This window comes from Sinohyriopsis cumingii, unplaced genomic scaffold (genome assembly GCF_028554795.1).
Source record: "Sinohyriopsis cumingii isolate HCF-2022 unplaced genomic scaffold, ASM2855479v2 utg000663l, whole genome shotgun sequence".
In the NCBI taxonomy this organism is placed as follows: Eukaryota; Metazoa; Mollusca; class Bivalvia; order Unionida; family Unionidae; genus Sinohyriopsis; species Sinohyriopsis cumingii.
In genome coordinates, this window is record NW_028315922.1 from 302,212 (window position 1) to 326,439 (window position 24,228).

A 24,228-nucleotide genomic window follows, 5' to 3' on the forward strand; every position below is an offset into this window, starting at 1 on the left:
TAATATCAATGAGGACTTTGTATAGCGCCTAATCTTAAGAAACTCTAAGCGCTTTACAACATTACACAGCACCTATAAGATAAAAAAAAAACATATAATGATATGATTACAAACACAAACACCTTGAAATTAGAAAACATAGAAAAAACATGCTGAGAATATTTAAGGTAGGAAACATTATTAGGTCTTTAGGTTTGTTCTTGCAGTTGAAATAAGTGAGTGGGGTCACTGTGTCTTTGTGACTCAGTGCCAATTCATTCCACGTTGCTCGGCCTTGGTATGCAAAAGAACGCTGTCCATATGACTTTGTTTTCATAGTGGAAATAATGAGTATACGATTGTCAGAAGAGGAGCGTAAGTATCTTGGTGGTGTGTACACATGGGTGAGGTCGGATAGGTATATGATGGACTAGGGTCCGTCAGTGACACGTAGCACAGAGAACACATTTTGTGTTTGATTCTGGATCGAATGGATAGCCAGTGTAGGGTACAGATCAGCGGAGAGGTGTGCTCTGATCGTGGTACTCTAAGTGTGATCCGAGCAGCTGTGTTTTGAACTTTTTGAAGTTTCTGGAGTAGATATTGAGATGAACCAGACAGAACTGAGTTACGATAGTCCAGTCTTGAAAGTACTAATGAACACACAAGTGGCATCAACTGAACGATATTTGCGAATGGAGCTGATGCGTCTCAGCTCAAGATATGCAGCCTTGCATATGTTCATGACATGTTGGTGCAATGTGAGAGTACTGTCCAGAGTAAGAACTAGGTTTTGTACTGATTGTGTGAATTTAATGTTGGTGTTGCTGATATTTATTGTTTGAGGTCAAGGATTTGAATGAGAAAGTCTTTGTGTTGTGATCAGAATGGCCTCAGTTTTATCATCATTCATGTGCAGCTTGTTACATGTCATCCATGATTTCACATCAGAAATGCACTTCTCTACACCTTGGATGGTAGCATCAACTTCAGTTGGGTGGCTAGATTTGTATATTTGGGTGTTATCAGCGTACAATCGGTGAGACACTGGATGATGATCTATGACACTTGAGAACGGCTGAGTCTACAGAATGAAGAGAACAGGTCCAAGAACAGACCCTTGTGGAACACCACAACATAGATCAACTGGGCTGGAGTGTATTCCATTTGCAGACACAATTTGTGTCCTGTTGACCAAGTAGGACTTGAACTACAGTAAGGCTGTATCATGAATGCCAAATACATGCTGGAGACGGTGAAGTAATATATCATGGTCTATTATGTCAAATGCTGCAGACAAATCAAGGAAGGCGAGGACTGTAATCTTTCCGCTATCCAAAGCAGAGAGAATATCATTAACTACTTTTAGAAAAGTAGTTTCAGTACTGTGGCAAGGGCGATATGCAGATTGTACATTGCTAAAAAGACTGTTTGAATTCAGATGAGATACAAGCTGGGATAGAACAACCTTTTCTAAGATTTTTTATATGAATGGGAGATTAGAAACTGTTATACGGTGAGTTAGCAGAAGGCGCACGACTGACTGGACGACCACGTCTGCGCTACAAAGATGTTTGCAAGAAGGACATGAAGACGGCCAACATCAATGTCAACGTCTGGAAGAGCTGTGCTAACGACCATTCCACCTGGTGCCTAGCTGTCAGACAGGGCGTTCAAAAAGCCGAGGAAGACAGGAACATAAAGCAAGCTGAAAAGAGAGCTAGAAAGAAAGAGAAACAACACCTTACTCTGGAGCTACACCATCGTCTTCCATAGACTGACGTATGCCAAGATTATAGTACATACATATTTAGTTACCTGAGTGAATAATCAAACTAGCCTTGCATTTTGATTGATCTAAACTTTCGTAAGGTATGTCAGTATATAAGACCATACTCACATGCACTTAGCACAGTTCGGAAAGTTGAATAAAAACTTGAGAGTTCATCAAGTACTTTTCCATTACAATATTAATTCTCAAAACAACAAAGATTATTAAAACTAATTTTGAACTAAATCTATGCTTGAAAGGAATAAGCAAAAGACGTCAAAAAAGGAGAACCCATAACACTTGATTTGTTAATGAAAATTTTACTTTGTTTTACTTTACTAGTCCTAAATATTCTAAATATTAGTGCCTATTTTTATTTGATTTATTTCTTATTATCAATCAAATTCAATTTGATACTACTACAGGTACCAAGTTAAATTTAAAATTTAATAAAGTGTTTTTAACAGAGTAAAGTATTTTGATATATTTTACTTCTTTGCAGAATGCAGACAAAAATGAATCAGTTTTGACATGGAACATTAAAAATACCAGTGATTTGATCAAAATGGTAATTGTATGTTCAGTTTCATCATTTAGACACATGTACATTTTCGTTCCAGGAAATCTGAAATCGCCTATTTTTACTTTGCCCAAATGCAGAATAAACATACATCTGTCTCAAAATACATTTAAACAACATGCATACATTTCTTGGACTTTTTATATCTGTCAAAAAAACTCGTGTTTTTTTCTCACTCACTTTCCTTTGACCTGATGATGTACAAGGTTTAAGTGATAAATTGTGTGTCTGTAAAAAAAATTAATCGATACATGCTTAGCAGTTTTCATGAATAATATATTTCCTCAGTACTGGAGAAATATGTCACGATTGTATCAGGCTCAATTGCCAAATATATAACATATATAAAGACCTGAACAGTACAGCCCTTTCCTGGGATCACTATTAGCTGTATAACATACACACTGTATGTTGTGAAATCAGTCAAAAATAAATATCACAATTTTTATATTATCTACCATGTCAGAACAAATAATATAGAAAGTCAACAAATTTGTATTATTTACTCTGAATGTACCTATTTAAAAGCTACAAGGAAAAGTCTTCAAACACAAAAGTCATTGTATCATCTGTTCTTCTCTGACCAAAATATGACCACTTATAAGGCAGACAATTTTTAGAAATAGATGTTTGAAAATTAATTTATGTTTAGATCAGCAGGTCAAGTTTATAGTCTCCTATAAACCTTTTCATTACAAAGGTAAAATAAAATGGGAATTGTTTGCCAGCAGAGATGAAAGTCTTTATTTTGAGGGAACCGCTCATTCTTGGCATTTGGTTATTCACGTCACTGTACATATGCGAGTTTAACTAGAATCATAAACTGCTTTTTTAATTCATGATACTTTGTTAGTTACATTAATTTCAGTGGCTACCAATACACCAAAGAAACATTATTCTGTGTAATTACGTGACTTTCAGGTGATGATTTGATCCCTGGTTTGAACAGGCGTTTGCATAAAGCGACTTGATATTGAACTTTGATTCTTTACTAGATGATCTAGAACTATTGGGGCACATTTTTATGGCTCAATGTCTGTGTGTTAGTGTGTACTGGGACACTTTTTTATGGCTCATGTCTGTGTGTTAGCGTCTACTAGGACACTTTTTTATGGCTCATTTCTGTGTTTTAGTGTGTACTGGGACACTTTTTATGGCTCATATCTTGTGTTAGCGTCTACTAGGACACTTTTTAATGGCTCATGTATGTGTGTTAGTGTGTACTGGGACACTTTATGGCTCACGTCTGTGTGTTAGTGTGTACTGGGACACTTTTTATGGCTCATGTATGTGTGTTAGCGGCTTCTAGGACACTGTGTGTGTTAGTCTGTGTGCTAGTGTGTACTGGGACACATTTTTATGGCTCATGTATGTGTGTTAGCGTCTACTAGGACACTGTTTTATAGCTCATGTATGTGTGTTAGTGTGTACTGGGACACTTTTTGATGGCTCATGTCTGTGTGCTAGTGTGTACTGGGACACTTTGATGGCTCATGTCTGTGTTAGTGTGTACTCTGACACTTCTGTGGCTCATATCTATGTTAGTGTGTACTGGGACACTTTTTGATGGCTCATGTCTGTGTGCTAGTGCGTGCTGGGACACTTTGATGGCTCATGTCTGTGTTAGTGTGTACTCTGACACTTCTGTGGCTCATGTCTATGTTAGTGTGTACTGGGATACTTTGATGGCTCATGTTTGTGTGCTAGTGTGTACAGTGACACTTTTTGATGGCTCATGTTTGTGTGCTAGTGTGTACAGTGACACTTTTTGATGGCTCATGTCTGTGTTAGTGTGTAATCTGACATTTTAGTGGCTCATGTCTGTGTGTTAGTGTGTACTGGGACACTTTGATGGCTCATGTTTGTGTGCTAGTGTGTACTGGGACACTTTTTGATAGCTCATGTCTGTGTGCTAGTGTGTACTGGGACACTTTGATGGCTCATGTCTGTGTTAGTGTGTACTCTGACATTTTAGTGGCTCATGTATGTGTGTTAGTGTGTACTGAGACACTTTTTGATGGCTCATGTTTGTATGCTAGTGTGTACTGGGACACCTTTTGCTGGTTCATGTCTGTGCTAGTGTGTACTCGGACACTTTTTGATGGCTCATGTCTGTGTGTTAGTGTATACTGGGAAACTTTTTGATGGCTCATTTTTGTGCATTAGTGTGTAATCGGACACTTTTGATGGCTTGTGATGATTGTTATGGTTGGGGTTAGGTGCTCCGGATATTTTATTTAAACTATTATAGAAGTCCCATCCAGGCTCTATTTTGTTAGAAGTTAAATTTAGTGAAAAGTAAATGTAAAGCTCCGAGCCCCAAGTCGACAATACCGATGGTTAGATGGCTGAATGTACAAAAAGGTTGAAATTCAATGAATAACAATTTAATAACAATTCAGTAATCAAATGACTCAAATTTCTAATTACACTCCTTCCGCTCAACCCTTTGATAAGTCTATTTCATCACTTGATTAGCAGTGTGTGATTGATATCCACCTGTCCTTGTATTTCTACTCATCTGTTTTATCCTTTCTCTCTCCTATTTCTCCCTATTCCTTCTCCTCTTCCTCCCCAAACCTTCCTCCTCCTCAACTTTCTCTAGACCCCTTCCCCTCCTCCTCAACTTTCTCCCCCACGACTGCACTTCTGTCGACTTCAACTGTTTTGGCTAGTCTCACTTCCGTCTCCAGCTCTTGAAGACTCGGGACTCAATAGAACTGGAAGTTCTGTGTTCCCTAAAAAGCTTCCTGTGAAAACACAAGGACGGTACAGTCGTTTTCCTTAGCCCTCTCATCTCTCAGTACACACAGCCTCTCGTCAGATAACGGATATTATGTTTCTTCAGTCACGCATTCATACACATCGAGATACCCATATGTTCTTGTATGGTAAAACAAACGTCATAATACAGCACGGTATCAATTACTTCTTATACATACATCAATTAGTTTCATAACATCAATAGGTACATATTCCTAATTCAGTTATACCAAACAATATCACAATAATCAGATGCATTTCTTTACCTTACAACTCATACAAAGTACACAAACATTTAAATATCCATGCTCTGACATATGCATACATTCATAGTAACTGATCTTACATACTTTACCATTTTCCAAATTCACAGTTCAAGCATGTGTAAATTCTAACCTAATGCATTAATAAATACACTGGTTTACTATGAAGTGACCTATCATCAAATAATAATAATAATAATAATAATAATAATAATAATATCAATGAGGACTTTGTATAGCGCCTAATCTTAAGAAACTCTAAGCGCTTTACAACATTACACAGCACCTATAAGATAAAAAAAAAACATATAATGATATGATTACAAACACAAACACCTTGAAATTAGAAAACATAGAAAAAACATGCTGAGAATATTTAAGGTAGGAAACATTATTAGGTCTTTAGGTTTGTTCTTGCAGTTGAAATAAGTGAGTGGGGTCACTGTGTCTTTGTGACTCAGTGCCAATTCATTCCACGTTGCTCGGCCCTGGTATGCAAAAGAACGCTGTCCATATGACTTTGTTTTCATAGTGGAAATAATGAGTATACGATTGTCAGAAGAGGAGCGTAAGTATCTTGGTGGTGTGTACACATGGGTGAGGTCGGATAGGTATATGATGGACTAGGGTCCGTCAGTGACACGTAGCACAGAGAACACATTTTGTGTTTGATTCTGGATCGAATGGATAGCCAGTGTAGGGTACAGATCAGCGGAGAGGTGTGCTCTGATCGTGGTACTCTAAGTGTGATCCGAGCAGCTGTGTTTTGAACTTTTTGAAGTTTCTGGAGTAGATATTGAGATGAACCAGACAGAACTGAGTTACGATAGTCCAGTCTTGAAAGTACTAATGAACACACAAGTGGCATCAACTGAACGATATTTGCGAATGGAGCTGATGCGTCTCAGCTCAAGATATGCAGCCTTGCATATGTTCATGACATGTTGGTGCAATGTGAGAGTACTGTCCAGAGTAAGAACTAGGTTTTGTACTGATTGTGTGAATTTAATGTTGGTGTTGCTGATATTTATTGTTTGAGGTCAAGGATTTGAATGAGAAAGTCTTTGTGTTGTGATCAGAATGGCCTCAGTTTTATCATCATTCATGTGCAGCTTGTTACATGTCATCCATGATTTCACATCAGAAATGCACTTCTCTACACCTTGGATGGTAGCATCAACTTCAGTTGGGTGGCTAGATTTGTATATTTGGGTGTTATCAGCGTACAATCGGTGAGACACTGGATGATGATCTATGACACTTGAGAACGGCTGAGTCTACAGAATGAAGAGAACAGGTCCAAGAACAGACCCTTGTGGAACACCACAACATAGATCAACTGGGCTGGAGTGTATTCCATTTGCAGACACAATTTGTGTCCTGTTGACCAAGTAGGACTTGAACTACAGTAAGGCTGTATCATGAATGCCAAATACATGCTGGAGACGGTGAAGTAATATATCATGGTCTATTATGTCAAATGCTGCAGACAAATCAAGGAAGGCGAGGACTGTAATCTTTCCGCTATCCAAAGCAGAGAGAATATCATTAACTACTTTTAGAAAAGTAGTTTCAGTACTGTGGCAAGGGCGATATGCAGATTGTACATTGCTAAAAAGACTGTTTGAATTCAGATGAGATACAAGCTGGGATAGAACAACCTTTTCTAAGATTTTTTATATGAATGGGAGATTAGAAACTGTTATACGGTGAGTTAGCAGAAGGCGCACGACTGACTGGACGACCACGTCTGCGCTACAAAGATGTTTGCAAGAAGGACATGAAGACGGCCAACATCAATGTCAACGTCTGGAAGAGCTGTGCTAACGACCATTCCACCTGGTGCCTAGCTGTCAGACAGGGCGTTCAAAAAGCCGAGGAAGACAGGAACATAAAGCAAGCTGAAAAGAGAGCTAGAAAGAAAGAGAAACAACACCTTACTCTGGAGCTACACCATCGTCTTCCATAGACTGACGTATGCCAAGATTATAGTACATACATATTTAGTTACCTGAGTGAATAATCAAACTAGCCTTGCATTTTGATTGATCTAAACTTTCGTAAGGTATGTCAGTATATAAGACCATACTCACATGCACTTAGCACAGTTCGGAAAGTTGAATAAAAACTTGAGAGTTCATCAAGTACTTTTCCATTACAATATTAATTCTCAAAACAACAAAGATTATTAAAACTAATTTTGAACTAAATCTATGCTTGAAAGGAATAAGCAAAAGACGTCAAAAAAGGAGAACCCATAACACTTGATTTGTTAATGAAAATTTTACTTTGTTTTACTTTACTAGTCCTAAATATTCTAAATATTAGTGCCTATTTTTATTTGATTTATTTCTTATTATCAATCAAATTCAATTTGATACTACTACAGGTACCAAGTTAAATTTAAAATTTAATAAAGTGTTTTTAACAGAGTAAAGTATTTTGATATATTTTACTTCTTTGCAGAATGCAGACAAAAATGAATCAGTTTTGACATGGAACATTAAAAATACCAGTGATTTGATCAAAATGGTAATTGTATGTTCAGTTTCATCATTTAGACACATGTACATTTTCGTTCCAGGAAATCTGAAATCGCCTATTTTTACTTTGCCCAAATGCAGAATAAACATACATCTGTCTCAAAATACATTTAAACAACATGCATACATTTCTTGGACTTTTTATATCTGTCAAAAAAACTCGTGTTTTTTTCTCACTCACTTTCCTTTGACCTGATGATGTACAAGGTTTAAGTGATAAATTGTGTGTCTGTAAAAAAAATTAATCGATACATGCTTAGCAGTTTTCATGAATAATATATTTCCTCAGTACTGGAGAAATATGTCACGATTGTATCAGGCTCAATTGCCAAATATATAACATATATAAAGACCTGAACAGTACAGCCCTTTCCTGGGATCACTATTAGCTGTATAACATACACACTGTATGTTGTGAAATCAGTCAAAAATAAATATCACAATTTTTATATTATCTACCATGTCAGAACAAATAATATAGAAAGTCAACAAATTTGTATTATTTACTCTGAATGTACCTATTTAAAAGCTACAAGGAAAAGTCTTCAAACACAAAAGTCATTGTATCATCTGTTCTTCTCTGACCAAAATATGACCACTTATAAGGCAGACAATTTTTAGAAATAGATGTTTGAAAATTAATTTATGTTTAGATCAGCAGGTCAAGTTTATAGTCTCCTATAAACCTTTTCATTACAAAGGTAAAATAAAATGGGAATTGTTTGCCAGCAGAGATGAAAGTCTTTATTTTGAGGGAACCGCTCATTCTTGGCATTTGGTTATTCACGTCACTGTACATATGCGAGTTTAACTAGAATCATAAACTGCTTTTTTAATTCATGATACTTTGTTAGTTACATTAATTTCAGTGGCTACCAGTACACCAAAGAAACATTATTCTGTGTAATTACGTGACTTTCAGGTGATGATTTGATCCCTGGTTTGAACAGGCGTTTGCATAAAGCGACTTGATATTGAACTTTGATTCTTTACTAGATGATCTAGAACTATTGGGGCACATTTTTATGGCTCAATGTCTGTGTGTTAGTGTGTACTGGGACACTTTTTTATGGCTCATGTCTGTGTGTTAGCGTCTACTAGGACACTTTTTTATGGCTCATTTCTGTGTGTTAGTGTGTACTGGGACACTTTTTATGGCTCATATCTTGTGTTAGCGTCTACTAGGACACTTTTTAATGGCTCATGTATGTGTGTTAGTGTGTACTGGGACACTTTATGGCTCACGTCTGTGTGTTAGTGTGTACTGGGACACTTTTTATGGCTCATGTATGTGTGTTAGCGGCTTCTAGGACACTGTGTGTGTTAGTCTGTGTGCTAGTGTGTACTGGGACACATTTTTATGGCTCATGTATGTGTGTTAGCGTCTACTAGGACACTGTTTTATAGCTCATGTATGTGTGTTAGTGTGTACTGGGACACTTTTTGATGGCTCATGTCTGTGTGCTAGTGTGTACTGGGACACTTTGATGGCTCATGTCTGTGTTAGTGTGTACTCTGACACTTCTGTGGCTCATATCTATGTTAGTGTGTACTGGGACACTTTTTGATGGCTCATGTCTGTGTGCTAGTGCGTGCTGGGACACTTTGATGGCTCATGTCTGTGTTAGTGTGTACTCTGACACTTCTGTGGCTCATGTCTATGTTAGTGTGTACTGGGATACTTTGATGGCTCATGTTTGTGTGCTAGTGTGTACAGTGACACTTTTTGATGGCTCATGTTTGTGTGCTAGTGTGTACAGTGACACTTTTTGATGGCTCATGTCTGTGTTAGTGTGTAATCTGACATTTTAGTGGCTCATGTCTGTGTGTTAGTGTGTACTGGGACACTTTGATGGCTCATGTTTGTGTGCTAGTGTGTACTGGGACACTTTTTGATAGCTCATGTCTGTGTGCTAGTGTGTACTGGGACACTTTGATGGCTCATGTCTGTGTTAGTGTGTACTCTGACATTTTAGTGGCTCATGTATGTGTGTTAGTGTGTACTGAGACACTTTTTGATGGCTCATGTTTGTATGCTAGTGTGTACTGGGACACCTTTTGCTGGTTCATGTCTGTGCTAGTGTGTACTCGGACACTTTTTGATGGCTCATGTCTGTGTGTTAGTGTATACTGGGAAACTTTTTGATGGCTCATTTTTGTGCATTAGTGTGTAATCGGACACTTTTGATGGCTTGTGATGATTGTTATGGTTGGGGTTAGGTGCTCCGGATATTTTATTTAAACTATTATAGAAGTCCCATCCAGGCTCTATTTTGTTAGAAGTTAAATTTAGTGAAAAGTAAATGTAAAGCTCCGAGCCCCAAGTCGACAATACCGATGGTTAGATGGCTGAATGTACAAAAAGGTTGAAATTCAATGAATAACAATTTAATAACAATTCAGTAATCAAATGACTCAAATTTCTAATTACACTCCTTCCGCTCAACCCTTTGATAAGTCTATTTCATCACTTGATTAGCAGTGTGTGATTGATATCCACCTGTCCTTGTATTTCTACTCATCTGTTTTATCCTTTCTCTCTCCTATTTCTCCCTATTCCTTCTCCTCTTCCTCCCCAAACCTTCCTCCTCCTCAACTTTCTCTAGACCCCTTCCCCTCCTCCTCAACTTTCTCCCCCACGACTGCACTTCTGTCGACTTCAACTGTTTTGGCTAGTCTCACTTCCGTCTCCAGCTCTTGAAGACTCGGGACTCAATAGAACTGGAAGTTCTGTGTTCCCTAAAAAGCTTCCTGTGAAAACACAAGGACGGTACAGTCGTTTTCCTTAGCCCTCTCATCTCTCAGTACACACAGCCTCTCGTCAGATAACGGATATTATGTTTCTTCAGTCACGCATTCATACACATCGAGATACCCATATGTTCTTGTATGGTAAAACAAACGTCATAATACAGCACGGTATCAATTACTTCTTATACATACATCAATTAGTTTCATAACATCAGTAGGTACATATTCCTAATTCAGTTATACCAAACAATATCACAATAATCAGATGCATTTCTTTACCTTACAACTCATACAAAGTACACAAACATTTAAATATCCATGCTCTGACATATGCATACATTCATAGTAACTGATCTTACATACTTTACCATTTTCCAAATTCACAGTTCAAGCATGTGTAAATTCTAACCTAATGCATTAATAAATACACTGGTTTACTATGAAGTGACCTATCAGCAAATAATAATAATAATAATAATAATAATAATAATAATAATATCAATGAGGACTTTGTATAGCGCCTAATCTTAAGAAACTCTAAGCGCTTTACAACATTACACAGCACCTATAAGATAAAAAAAAAACATATAATGATATGATTACAAACACAAACACCTTGAAATTAGAAAACATAGAAAAAACATGCTGAGAATATTTAAGGTAGGAAACATTATTAGGTCTTTAGGTTTGTTCTTGCAGTTGAAATAAGTGAGTGGGGTCACTGTGTCTTTGTGACTCAGTGCCAATTCATTCCACGTTGCTCGGCCCTGGTATGCAAAAGAACGCTGTCCATATGACTTTGTTTTCATAGTGGAAATAATGAGTATACGATTGTCAGAAGAGGAGCGTAAGTATCTTGGTGGTGTGTACACATGGGTGAGGTCGGATAGGTATATGATGGACTAGGGTCCGTCAGTGACACGTAGCACAGAGAACACATTTTGTGTTTGATTCTGGATCGAATGGATAGCCAGTGTAGGGTACAGATCAGCGGAGAGGTGTGCTCTGATCGTGGTACTCTAAGTGTGATCCGAGCAGCTGTGTTTTGAACTTTTTGAAGTTTCTGGAGTAGATATTGAGATGAACCAGACAGAACTGAGTTACGATAGTCCAGTCTTGAAAGTACTAATGAACACACAAGTGGCATCAACTGAACGATATTTGCGAATGGAGCTGATGCGTCTCAGCTCAAGATATGCAGCCTTGCATATGTTCATGACATGTTGGTGCAATGTGAGAGTACTGTCCAGAGTAAGAACTAGGTTTTGTACTGATTGTGTGAATTTAATGTTGGTGTTGCTGATATTTATTGTTTGAGGTCAAGGATTTGAATGAGAAAGTCTTTGTGTTGTGATCAGAATGGCCTCAGTTTTATCATCATTCATGTGCAGCTTGTTACATGTCATCCATGATTTCACATCAGAAATGCACTTCTCTACACCTTGGATGGTAGCATCAACTTCAGTTGGGTGGCTAGATTTGTATATTTGGGTGTTATCAGCGTACAATCGGTGAGACACTGGATGATGATCTATGACACTTGAGAACGGCTGAGTCTACAGAATGAAGAGAACAGGTCCAAGAACAGACCCTTGTGGAACACCACAACATAGATCAACTGGGCTGGAGTGTATTCCATTTGCAGACACAATTTGTGTCCTGTTGACCAAGTAGGACTTGAACTACAGTAAGGCTGTATCATGAATGCCAAATACATGCTGGAGACGGTGAAGTAATATATCATGGTCTATTATGTCAAATGCTGCAGACAAATCAAGGAAGGCGAGGACTGTAATCTTTCCGCTATCCAAAGCAGAGAGAATATCATTAACTACTTTTAGAAAAGTAGTTTCAGTACTGTGGCAAGGGCGATATGCAGATTGTACATTGCTAAAAAGACTGTTTGAATTCAGATGAGATACAAGCTGGGATAGAACAACCTTTTCTAAGATTTTTTATATGAATGGGAGATTAGAAACTGTTATACGGTGAGTTAGCAGAAGGCGCACGACTGACTGGACGACCACGTCTGCGCTACAAAGATGTTTGCAAGAAGGACATGAAGACGGCCAACATCAATGTCAACGTCTGGAAGAGCTGTGCTAACGACCATTCCACCTGGTGCCTAGCTGTCAGACAGGGCGTTCAAAAAGCCGAGGAAGACAGGAACATAAAGCAAGCTGAAAAGAGAGCTAGAAAGAAAGAGAAACAACACCTTACTCTGGAGCTACACCATCGTCTTCCATAGACTGACGTATGCCAAGATTATAGTACATACATATTTAGTTACCTGAGTGAATAATCAAACTAGCCTTGCATTTTGATTGATCTAAACTTTCGTAAGGTATGTCAGTATATAAGACCATACTCACATGCACTTAGCACAGTTCGGAAAGTTGAATAAAAACTTGAGAGTTCATCAAGTACTTTTCCATTACAATATTAATTCTCAAAACAACAAAGATTATTAAAACTAATTTTGAACTAAATCTATGCTTGAAAGGAATAAGCAAAAGACGTCAAAAAAGGAGAACCCATAACACTTGATTTGTTAATGAAAATTTTACTTTGTTTTACTTTACTAGTCCTAAATATTCTAAATATTAGTGCCTATTTTTATTTGATTTATTTCTTATTATCAATCAAATTCAATTTGATACTACTACAGGTACCAAGTTAAATTTAAAATTTAATAAAGTGTTTTTAACAGAGTAAAGTATTTTGATATATTTTACTTCTTTGCAGAATGCAGACAAAAATGAATCAGTTTTGACATGGAACATTAAAAATACCAGTGATTTGATCAAAATGGTAATTGTATGTTCAGTTTCATCATTTAGACACATGTACATTTTCGTTCCAGGAAATCTGAAATCGCCTATTTTTACTTTGCCCAAATGCAGAATAAACATACATCTGTCTCAAAATACATTTAAACAACATGCATACATTTCTTGGACTTTTTATATCTGTCAAAAAAACTCGTGTTTTTTTCTCACTCACTTTCCTTTGACCTGATGATGTACAAGGTTTAAGTGATAAATTGTGTGTCTGTAAAAAAAATTAATCGATACATGCTTAGCAGTTTTCATGAATAATATATTTCCTCAGTACTGGAGAAATATGTCACGATTGTATCAGGCTCAATTGCCAAATATATAACATATATAAAGACCTGAACAGTACAGCCCTTTCCTGGGATCACTATTAGCTGTATAACATACACACTGTATGTTGTGAAATCAGTCAAAAATAAATATCACAATTTTTATATTATCTACCATGTCAGAACAAATAATATAGAAAGTCAACAAATTTGTATTATTTACTCTGAATGTACCTATTTAAAAGCTACAAGGAAAAGTCTTCAAACACAAAAGTCATTGTATCATCTGTTCTTCTCTGACCAAAATATGACCACTTATAAGGCAGACAATTTTTAGAAATAGATGTTTGAAAATTAATTTATGTTTAGATCAGCAGGTCAAGTTTATAGTCTCCTATAAACCTTTTCATTACAAAGGTAAAATAAAATGGGAATTGTTTGCCAGCAGAGATGAAAGTCTTTATTTTGAGGGAACCGCTCATTCTTGGCATTTGGTTATTCACGTCACTGTACATATGCGAGTTTAACTAGAATCATAAACTGCTTTTTTAATTCATGATACTTTGTTAGTTACATTAATTTCAGTGGCTACCAATACACCAAAGAAACATTATTCTGTGTAATTACGTGACTTTCAGGTGATGATTTGATCCCTGGTTTGAACAGGCGTTTGCATAAAGCGACTTGATATTGAACTTTGATTCTTTACTAGATGATCTAGAACTATTGGGGCACATTTTTATGGCTCAATGTCTGTGTGTTAGTGTGTACTGGGACACTTTTTTATGGCTCATGTCTGTGTGTTAGCGTCTACTAGGACACTTTTTTATGGCTCATTTCTGTGTGTTAGTGTGTACTGGGACACTTTTTATGGCTCATATCTTGTGTTAGCGTCTACTAGGACACTTTTTAATGGCTCATGTATGTGTGCTAGTGTGTACTGGGACACTTTGATGGCTCATGTCTGTGTTAGTGTGTACTCTGACATTTTAGTGGCTCATGTATGTGTGTTAGTGTGTACTGAGACACTTTTTGATGGCTCATGTTTGTATGCTAGTGTGTACTGGGACACCTTTTGCTGGTTCATGTCTGTGCTAGTGTGTACTCGGACACTTTTTGATGGCTCATGTCTGTGTGTTAGTGTATACTGGGAAACTTTTTGATGGCTCATTTTTGTGCATTAGTGTGTAATCGGACACTTTTGATGGCTTGTGATGATTGTTATGGTTGGGGTTAGGTGCTCCGGATATTTTATTTAAACTATTATAGAAGTCCCATCCAGGCTCTATTTTGTTAGAAGTTAAATTTAGTGAAAAGTAAATGTAAAGCTCCGAGCCCCAAGTCGACAATACCGATGGTTAGATGGCTGAATGTACAAAAAGGTTGAAATTCAATGAATAACAATTTAATAACAATTCAGTAATCAAATGACTCAAATTTCTAATTACACTCCTTCCGCTCAACCCTTTGATAAGTCTATTTCATCACTTGATTAGCAGTGTGTGATTGATATCCACCTGTCCTTGTATTTCTACTCATCTGTTTTATCCTTTCTCTCTCCTATTTCTCCCTATTCCTTCTCCTCTTCCTCCCCAAACCTTCCTCCTCCTCAACTTTCTCTAGACCCCTTCCCCTCCTCCTCAACTTTCTCCCCCACGACTGCACTTCTGTCGACTTCAACTGTTTTGGCTAGTCTCACTTCCGTCTCCAGCTCTTGAAGACTCGGGACTCAATAGAACTGGAAGTTCTGTGTTCCCTAAAAAGCTTCCTGTGAAAACACAAGGACGGTACAGTCGTTTTCCTTAGCCCTCTCATCTCTCAGTACACACAGCCTCTCGTCAGATAACGGATATTATGTTTCTTCAGTCACGCATTCATACACATCGAGATACCCATATGTTCTTGTATGGTAAAACAAACGTCATAATACAGCACGGTATCAATTACTTCTTATACATACATCAATTAGTTTCATAACATCAGTAGGTACATATTCCTAATTCAGTTATACCAAACAATATCACAATAATCAGATGCATTTCTTTACCTTACAACTCATACAAAGTACACAAACATTTAAATATCCATGCTCTGACATATGCATACATTCATAGTAACTGATCTTACATACTTTACCATTTTCCAAATTCACAGTTCAAGCATGTGTAAATTCTAACCTAATGCATTAATAAATACACTGGTTTACTATGAAGTGACCTATCAGCAAATAATAATAATAATAATAATAATAATAATAATAATAATATCAATGAGGACTTTGTATAGCGCCTAATCTTAAGAAACTCTAAGCGCTTTACAACATTACACAGCACCTATAAGATAAAAAAAAAACATATAATGATATGATTACAAACACAAACACCTTGAAATTAGAAAACATAGAAAAAACATGCTGAGAATATTTAAGGTAGGAAACATTATTAGGTCTTTAGGTTTGTTCTTGCAGTTGAAATAAGTGAGTGGGGTCACTGTGTCTTTGTGACTCAGTGCCAATTCATTCCACGTTGCTCGGCCCTGGTATGCAAAAGAACGCTGTCCATATGACTTTGTTTTCATAGTGGAAATAATGAGTATACGATTGTCAGAAGAGGAGCGTAAGTATCTTGGTGGTGTGTACACATGGGTGAGGTCGGATAGGTATATGATGGACTAGGGTCCGTCAGTGACACGTAGCACAGAGAACACATTTTGTGTTTGATTCTGGATCGAATGGATAGCCAGTGTAGGGTACAGATCAGCGGAGAGGTGTGCTCTGATCGTGGTACTCTAAGTGTGATCCGAGCAGCTGTGTTTTGAACTTTTTGAAGTTTCTGGAGTAGATATTGAGATGAACCAGACAGAACTGAGTTACGATAGTCCAGTCTTGAAAGTACTAATGAACACACAAGTGGCATCAACTGAACGATATTTGCGAATGGAGCTGATGCGTCTCAGCTCAAGATATGCAGCCTTGCATATGTTCATGACATGTTGGTGCAATGTGAGAGTACTGTCCAGAGTAAGAACTAGGTTTTGTACTGATTGTGTGAATTTAATGTTGGTGTTGCTGATATTTATTGTTTGAGGTCAAGGATTTGAATGAGAAAGTCTTTGTGTTGTGATCAGAATGGCCTCAGTTTTATCATCATTCATGTGCAGCTTGTTACATGTCATCCATGATTTCACATCAGAAATGCACTTCTCTACACCTTGGATGGTAGCATCAACTTCAGTTGGGTGGCTAGATTTGTATATTTGGGTGTTATCAGCGTACAATCGGTGAGACACTGGATGATGATCTATGACACTTGAGAACGGCTGAGTCTACAGAATGAAGAGAACAGGTCCAAGAACAGACCCTTGTGGAACACCACAACATAGATCAACTGGGCTGGAGTGTATTCCATTTGCAGACACAATTTGTGTCCTGTTGACCAAGTAGGACTTGAACTACAGTAAGGCTGTATCATGAATGCCAAATACATGCTGGAGACGGTGAAGTAATATATCATGGTCTATTATGTCAAATGCTGCAGACAAATCAAGGAAGGCGAGGACTGTAATCTTTCCGCTATCCAAAGCAGAGAGAATATCATTAACTACTTTTAGAAAAGTAGTTTCAGTACTGTGGCAAGGGCGATATGCAGATTGTACATTGCTAAAAAGACTGTTTGAATTCAGATGAGATACAAGCTGGGATAGAACAACCTTTTCTAAGATTTTTTATATGAATGGGAGATTAGAAACTGTTATACGGTGAGTTAGCAGAAGGCGCACGACTGACTGGACGACCACGTCTGCGCTACAAAGATGTTTGCAAGAAGGACATGAAGACGGCCAACATCAATGTCAACGTCTGGAAGAGCTGTGCTAACGACCATTCCACCTGGTGCCTAGCTGTCAGACAGGGCGTTCAAAAAGCCGAGGAAGACAGGAACATAAAGCAAGCTGAAAAGAGAGCTAGAAAGAAAGAGAAACAACACCTTACTCTGGAGCTACACCATCGTCTTCCATAGACTGACGTATGCCAAGATTATAGTACATACATATTTAGTTACCTGAGTGAATAATCAAACTAGCCTTGCATTTTGATTGATCTAAACTTTCGTAAGGTATGTCAGTATATAAGACCATACTCACATGCACTTAGCACAGTTCGGAAAGTTGAATAAAAACTTGAGAGTTCATCAAGTACTTTTCCATTACAATATTAATTCTCAAAACAACAAAGATTATTAAAACTAATTTTGAACTAAATCTATGCTTGAAAGGAATAAGCAAAAGACGTCAAAAAAGGAGAACCCATAACACTTGATTTGTTAATGAAAATTTTACTTTGTTTTACTTTACTAGTCCTAAATATTCTAAATATTAGTGCCTATTTTTATTTGATTTATTTCTTATTATCAATCAAATTCAATTTGATACTACTACAGGTACCAAGTTAAATTTAAAATTTAATAAAGTGTTTTTAACAGAGTAAAGTATTTTGATATATTTTACTTCTTTGCAGAATGCAGACAAAAATGAATCAGTTTTGACATGGAACATTAAAAATACCAGTGATTTGATCAAAATGGTAATTGTATGTTCAGTTTCATCATTTAGACACATGTACATTTTCGTTCCAGGAAATCTGAAATCGCCTATTTTTACTTTGCCCAAATGCAGAATAAACATACATCTGTCTCAAAATACATTTAAACAACATGCATACATTTCTTGGACTTTTTATATCTGTCAAAAAAACTCGTGTTTTTTTCTCACTCACTTTCCTTTGACCTGATGATGTACAAGGTTTAAGTGATAAATTGTGTGTCTGTAAAAAAAATTAATCGATACATGCTTAGCAGTTTTCATGAATAATATATTTCCTCAGTACTGGAGAAATATGTCACGATTGTATCAGGCTCAATTGCCAAATATATAACATATATAAAGACCTGAACAGTACAGCCCTTTCCTGGGATCACTATTAGCTGTATAACATACACACTGTATGTTGTGAAATCAGTCAAAAATAAATATCACAATTTTTATATTATCTACCATGTCAGAACAAATAATATAGAAAGTCAACAAATTTGTATTATTTACTCTGAATGTACCTATTTAAAAGCTACAAGGAAAAGTCTTCAAACACAAAAGTCATTGTATCATCTGTTCTTCTCTGACCAAAATATGACCACTTATAAGGCAGACAATTTTTAGAAATAGATGTTTGAAAATTAATTTATGTTTAGATCAGCAGGTCAAGTTTATAGTCTCCTATAAACCTTTTCATTACAAAGGTAAAATAAAATGGGAATTGTTTGCCAGCAGAGATGAAAGTCTTTATTTTGAGGGAACCGCTCATTCTTGGCATTTGGTTATTCACGTCACTGTACATATGCGAGTTTAACTAGAATCATAAACTGCTTTTTTAATTCATGATACTTTGTTAGTTACATTAATTTCAGTGGCTACCAATACACCAAAGAAACATTATTCTGTGTAATTACGTGACTTTCAGGTGATGATTTGATCCCTGGTTTGAACAGGCGTTTGCATAAAGCGACTTGATATTGAACTTTGATTCTTTACTAGATGATCTAGAACTATTGGGGCACATTTTTATGGCTCAATGTCTGTGTGTTAGTGTGTACTGGGACACTTTTTTATGGCTCATGTCTGTGTGTTAGCGTCTACTAGGACACTTTTTTATGGCTCATTTCTGTGTGTTAGTGTGTACTGGGACACTTTTTATGGCTCATATCTTGTGTTAGCGTCTACTAGGACACTTTTTAATGGCTCATGTATGTGTGTTAGTGTGTACTGGGACACTTTATGGCTCACGTCTGTGTGTTAGTGTGTACTGGGACACTTTTTATGGCTCATGTATGTGTGTTAGCGGCTTCTAGGACACTGTGTGTGTTAGTCTGTGTGCTAGTGTGTACTGGGACACATTTTTATGGCTCATGTATGTGTGTTAGCGTCTACTAGGACACTGTTTTATAGCTCATGTATGTGTGTTAGTGTGTACTGGGACACTTTTTGATGGCTCATGTCTGTGTGCTAGTGTGTACTGGGACACTTTGATGGCTCATGTCTGTGTTAGTGTGTACTCTGACACTTCTGTGGCTCATATCTATGTTAGTGTGTACTGGGACACTTTTTGATGGCTCATGTCTGTGTGCTAGTGCGTGCTGGGACACTTTGATGGCTCATGTCTGTGTTAGTGTGTACTCTGACACTTCTGTGGCTCATGTCTATGTTAGTGTGTACTGGGATACTTTGATGGCTCATGTTTGTGTGCTAGTGTGTACAGTGACACTTTTTGATGGCTCATGTTTGTGTGCTAGTGTGTACAGTGACACTTTTTGATGGCTCATGTCTGTGTTAGTGTGTAATCTGACATTTTAGTGGCTCATGTCTGTGTGTTAGTGTGTACTGGGACACTTTGATGGCTCATGTTTGTGTGCTAGTGTGTACTGGGACACTTTTTGATAGCTCATGTCTGTGTGCTAGTGTGTACTGGGACACTTTGATGGCTCATGTCTGTGTTAGTGTGTACTCTGACATTTTAGTGGCTCATGTATGTGTGTTAGTGTGTACTGAGACACTTTTTGATGGCTCATGTTTGTATGCTAGTGTGTACTGGGACACCTTTTGCTGGTTCATGTCTGTGCTAGTGTGTACTCGGACACTTTTTGATGGCTCATGTCTGTGTGTTAGTGTATACTGGGAAACTTTTTGATGGCTCATTTTTGTGCATTAGTGTGTAATCGGACACTTTTGATGGCTTGTGATGATTGTTATGGTTGGGGTTAGGTGCTCCGGATATTTTATTTAAACTATTATAGAAGTCCCATCCAGGCTCTATTTTGTTAGAAGTTAAATTTAGTGAAAAGTAAATGTAAAGCTCCGAGCCCCAAGTCGACAATACCGATGGTTAGATGGCTGAATGTACAAAAAGGTTGAAATTCAATGAATAACAATTTAATAACAATTCAGTAATCAAATGACTCAAATTTCTAATTACACTCCTTCCGCTCAACCCTTTGATAAGTCTATTTCATCACTTGATTAGCAGTGTGTGATTGATATCCACCTGTCCTTGTATTTCTACTCATCTGTTTTATCCTTTCTCTCTCCTATTTCTCCCTATTCCTTCTCCTCTTCCTCCCCAAACCTTCCTCCTCCTCAACTTTCTCTAGACCCCTTCCCCTCCTCCTCAACTTTCTCCCCCACGACTGCACTTCTGTCGACTTCAACTGTTTTGGCTAGTCTCACTTCCGTCTCCAGCTCTTGAAGACTCGGGACTCAATAGAACTGGAAGTTCTGTGTTCCCTAAAAAGCTTCCTGTGAAAACACAAGGACGGTACAGTCGTTTTCCTTAGCCCTCTCATCTCTCAGTACACACAGCCTCTCGTCAGATAACGGATATTATGTTTCTTCAGTCACGCATTCATACACATCGAGATACCCATATGTTCTTGTATGGTAAAACAAACGTCATAATACAGCACGGTATCAATTACTTCTTATACATACATCAATTAGTTTCATAACATCAATAGGTACATATTCCTAATTCAGTTATACCAAACAATATCACAATAATCAGATGCATTTCTTTACCTTACAACTCATACAAAGTACACAAACATTTAAATATCCATGCTCTGACATATGCATACATTCATAGTAACTGATCTTACATACTTTACCATTTTCCAAATTCACAGTTCAAGCATGTGTAAATTCTAACCTAATGCATTAATAAATACACTGGTTTACTATGAAGTGACCTATCAGCAAATAATAATAATAATAATAATAATAATAATAATATCAATGAGGACTTTGTATAGCGCCTAATCTTAAGAAACTCTAAGCGCTTTACAACATTACACAGCACCTATAAGATAAAAAAAAAACATATAATGATATGATTACAAACACAAACACCTTGAAATTAGAAAACATAGAAAAAACATGCTGAGAATATTTAAGGTAGGAAACATTATTAGGTCTTTAGGTTTGTTCTTGCAGTTGAAATAAGTGAGTGGGGTCACTGTGTCTTTGTGACTCAGTGCCAATTCATTCCACGTTGCTCGGCCCTGGTATGCAAAAGAACGCTGTCCATATGACTTTGTTTTCATAGTGGAAATAATGAGTATACGATTGTCAGAAGAGGAGCGTAAGTATCTTGGTGGTGTGTACACATGGGTGAGGTCGGATAGGTATATGATGGACTAGGGTCCGTCAGTGACACGTAGCACAGAGAACACATTTTGTGTTTGATTCTGGATCGAATGGATAGCCAGTGTAGGGTACAGATCAGCGGAGAGGTGTGCTCTGATCGTGGTACTCTAAGTGTGATCCGAGCAGCTGTGTTTTGAACTTTTTGAAGTTTCTGGAGTAGATATTGAGATGAACCAGACAGAACTGAGTTACGATAGTCCAGTCTTGAAAGTACTAATGAACACACAAGTGGCATCAACTGAACGATATTTGCGAATGGAGCTGATGCGTCTCAGCTCAAGATATGCAGCCTTGCATATGTTCATGACATGTTGGTGCAATGTGAGAGTACTGTCCAGAGTAAGAACTAGGTTTTGTACTGATTGTGTGAATTTAATGTTGGTGTTGCTGATATTTATTGTTTGAGGTCAAGGATTTGAATGAGAAAGTCTTTGTGTTGTGATCAGAATGGCCTCAGTTTTATCATCATTCATGTGCAGCTTGTTACATGTCATCCATGATTTCACATCAGAAATGCACTTCTCTACACCTTGGATGGTAGCATCAACTTCAGTTGGGTGGCTAGATTTGTATATTTGGGTGTTATCAGCGTACAATCGGTGAGACACTGGATGATGATCTATGACACTTGAGAACGGCTGAGTCTACAGAATGAAGAGAACAGGTCCAAGAACAGACCCTTGTGGAACACCACAACATAGATCAACTGGGCTGGAGTGTATTCCATTTGCAGACACAATTTGTGTCCTGTTGACCAAGTAGGACTTGAACTACAGTAAGGCTGTATCATGAATGCCAAATACATGCTGGAGACGGTGAAGTAATATATCATGGTCTATTATGTCAAATGCTGCAGACAAATCAAGGAAGGCGAGGACTGTAATCTTTCCGCTATCCAAAGCAGAGAGAATATCATTAACTACTTTTAGAAAAGTAGTTTCAGTACTGTGGCAAGGGCGATATGCAGATTGTACATTGCTAAAAAGACTGTTTGAATTCAGATGAGATACAAGCTGGGATAGAACAACCTTTTCTAAGATTTTTTATATGAATGGGAGATTAGAAACTGTTATACGGTGAGTTAGCAGAAGGCGCACGACTGACTGGACGACCACGTCTGCGCTACAAAGATGTTTGCAAGAAGGACATGAAGACGGCCAACATCAATGTCAACGTCTGGAAGAGCTGTGCTAACGACCATTCCACCTGGTGCCTAGCTGTCAGACAGGGCGTTCAAAAAGCCGAGGAAGACAGGAACATAAAGCAAGCTGAAAAGAGAGCTAGAAAGAAAGAGAAACAACACCTTACTCTGGAGCTACACCATCGTCTTCCATAGACTGACGTATGCCAAGATTATAGTACATACATATTTAGTTACCTGAGTGAATAATCAAACTAGCCTTGCATTTTGATTGATCTAAACTTTCGTAAGGTATGTCAGTATATAAGACCATACTCACATGCACTTAGCACAGTTCGGAAAGTTGAATAAAAACTTGAGAGTTCATCAAGTACTTTTCCATTACAATATTAATTCTCAAAACAACAAAGATTATTAAAACTAATTTTGAACTAAATCTATGCTTGAAAGGAATAAGCAAAAGACGTCAAAAAAGGAGAACCCATAACACTTGATTTGTTAATGAAAATTTTACTTTGTTTTACTTTACTAGTCCTAAATATTCTAAATATTAGTGCCTATTTTTATTTGATTTATTTCTTATTATCAATCAAATTCAATTTGATACTACTACAGGTACCAAGTTAAATTTAAAATTTAATAAAGTGTTTTTAACAGAGTAAAGTATTTTGATATATTTTACTTCTTTGCAGAATGCAGACAAAAATGAATCAGTTTTGACATGGAACATTAAAAATACCAGTGATTTGATCAAAATGGTAATTGTATGTTCAGTTTCATCATTTAGACACATGTACATTTTCGTTCCAGGAAATCTGAAATCGCCTATTTTTACTTTGCCCAAATGCAGAATAAACATACATCTGTCTCAAAATACATTTAAACAACATGCATACATTTCTTGGACTTTTTATATCTGTCAAAAAAACTCGTGTTTTTTTCTCACTCACTTTCCTTTGACCTGATGATGTACAAGGTTTAAGTGATAAATTGTGTGTCTGTAAAAAAAATTAATCGATACATGCTTAGCAGTTTTCATGAATAATATATTTCCTCAGTACTGGAGAAATATGTCACGATTGTA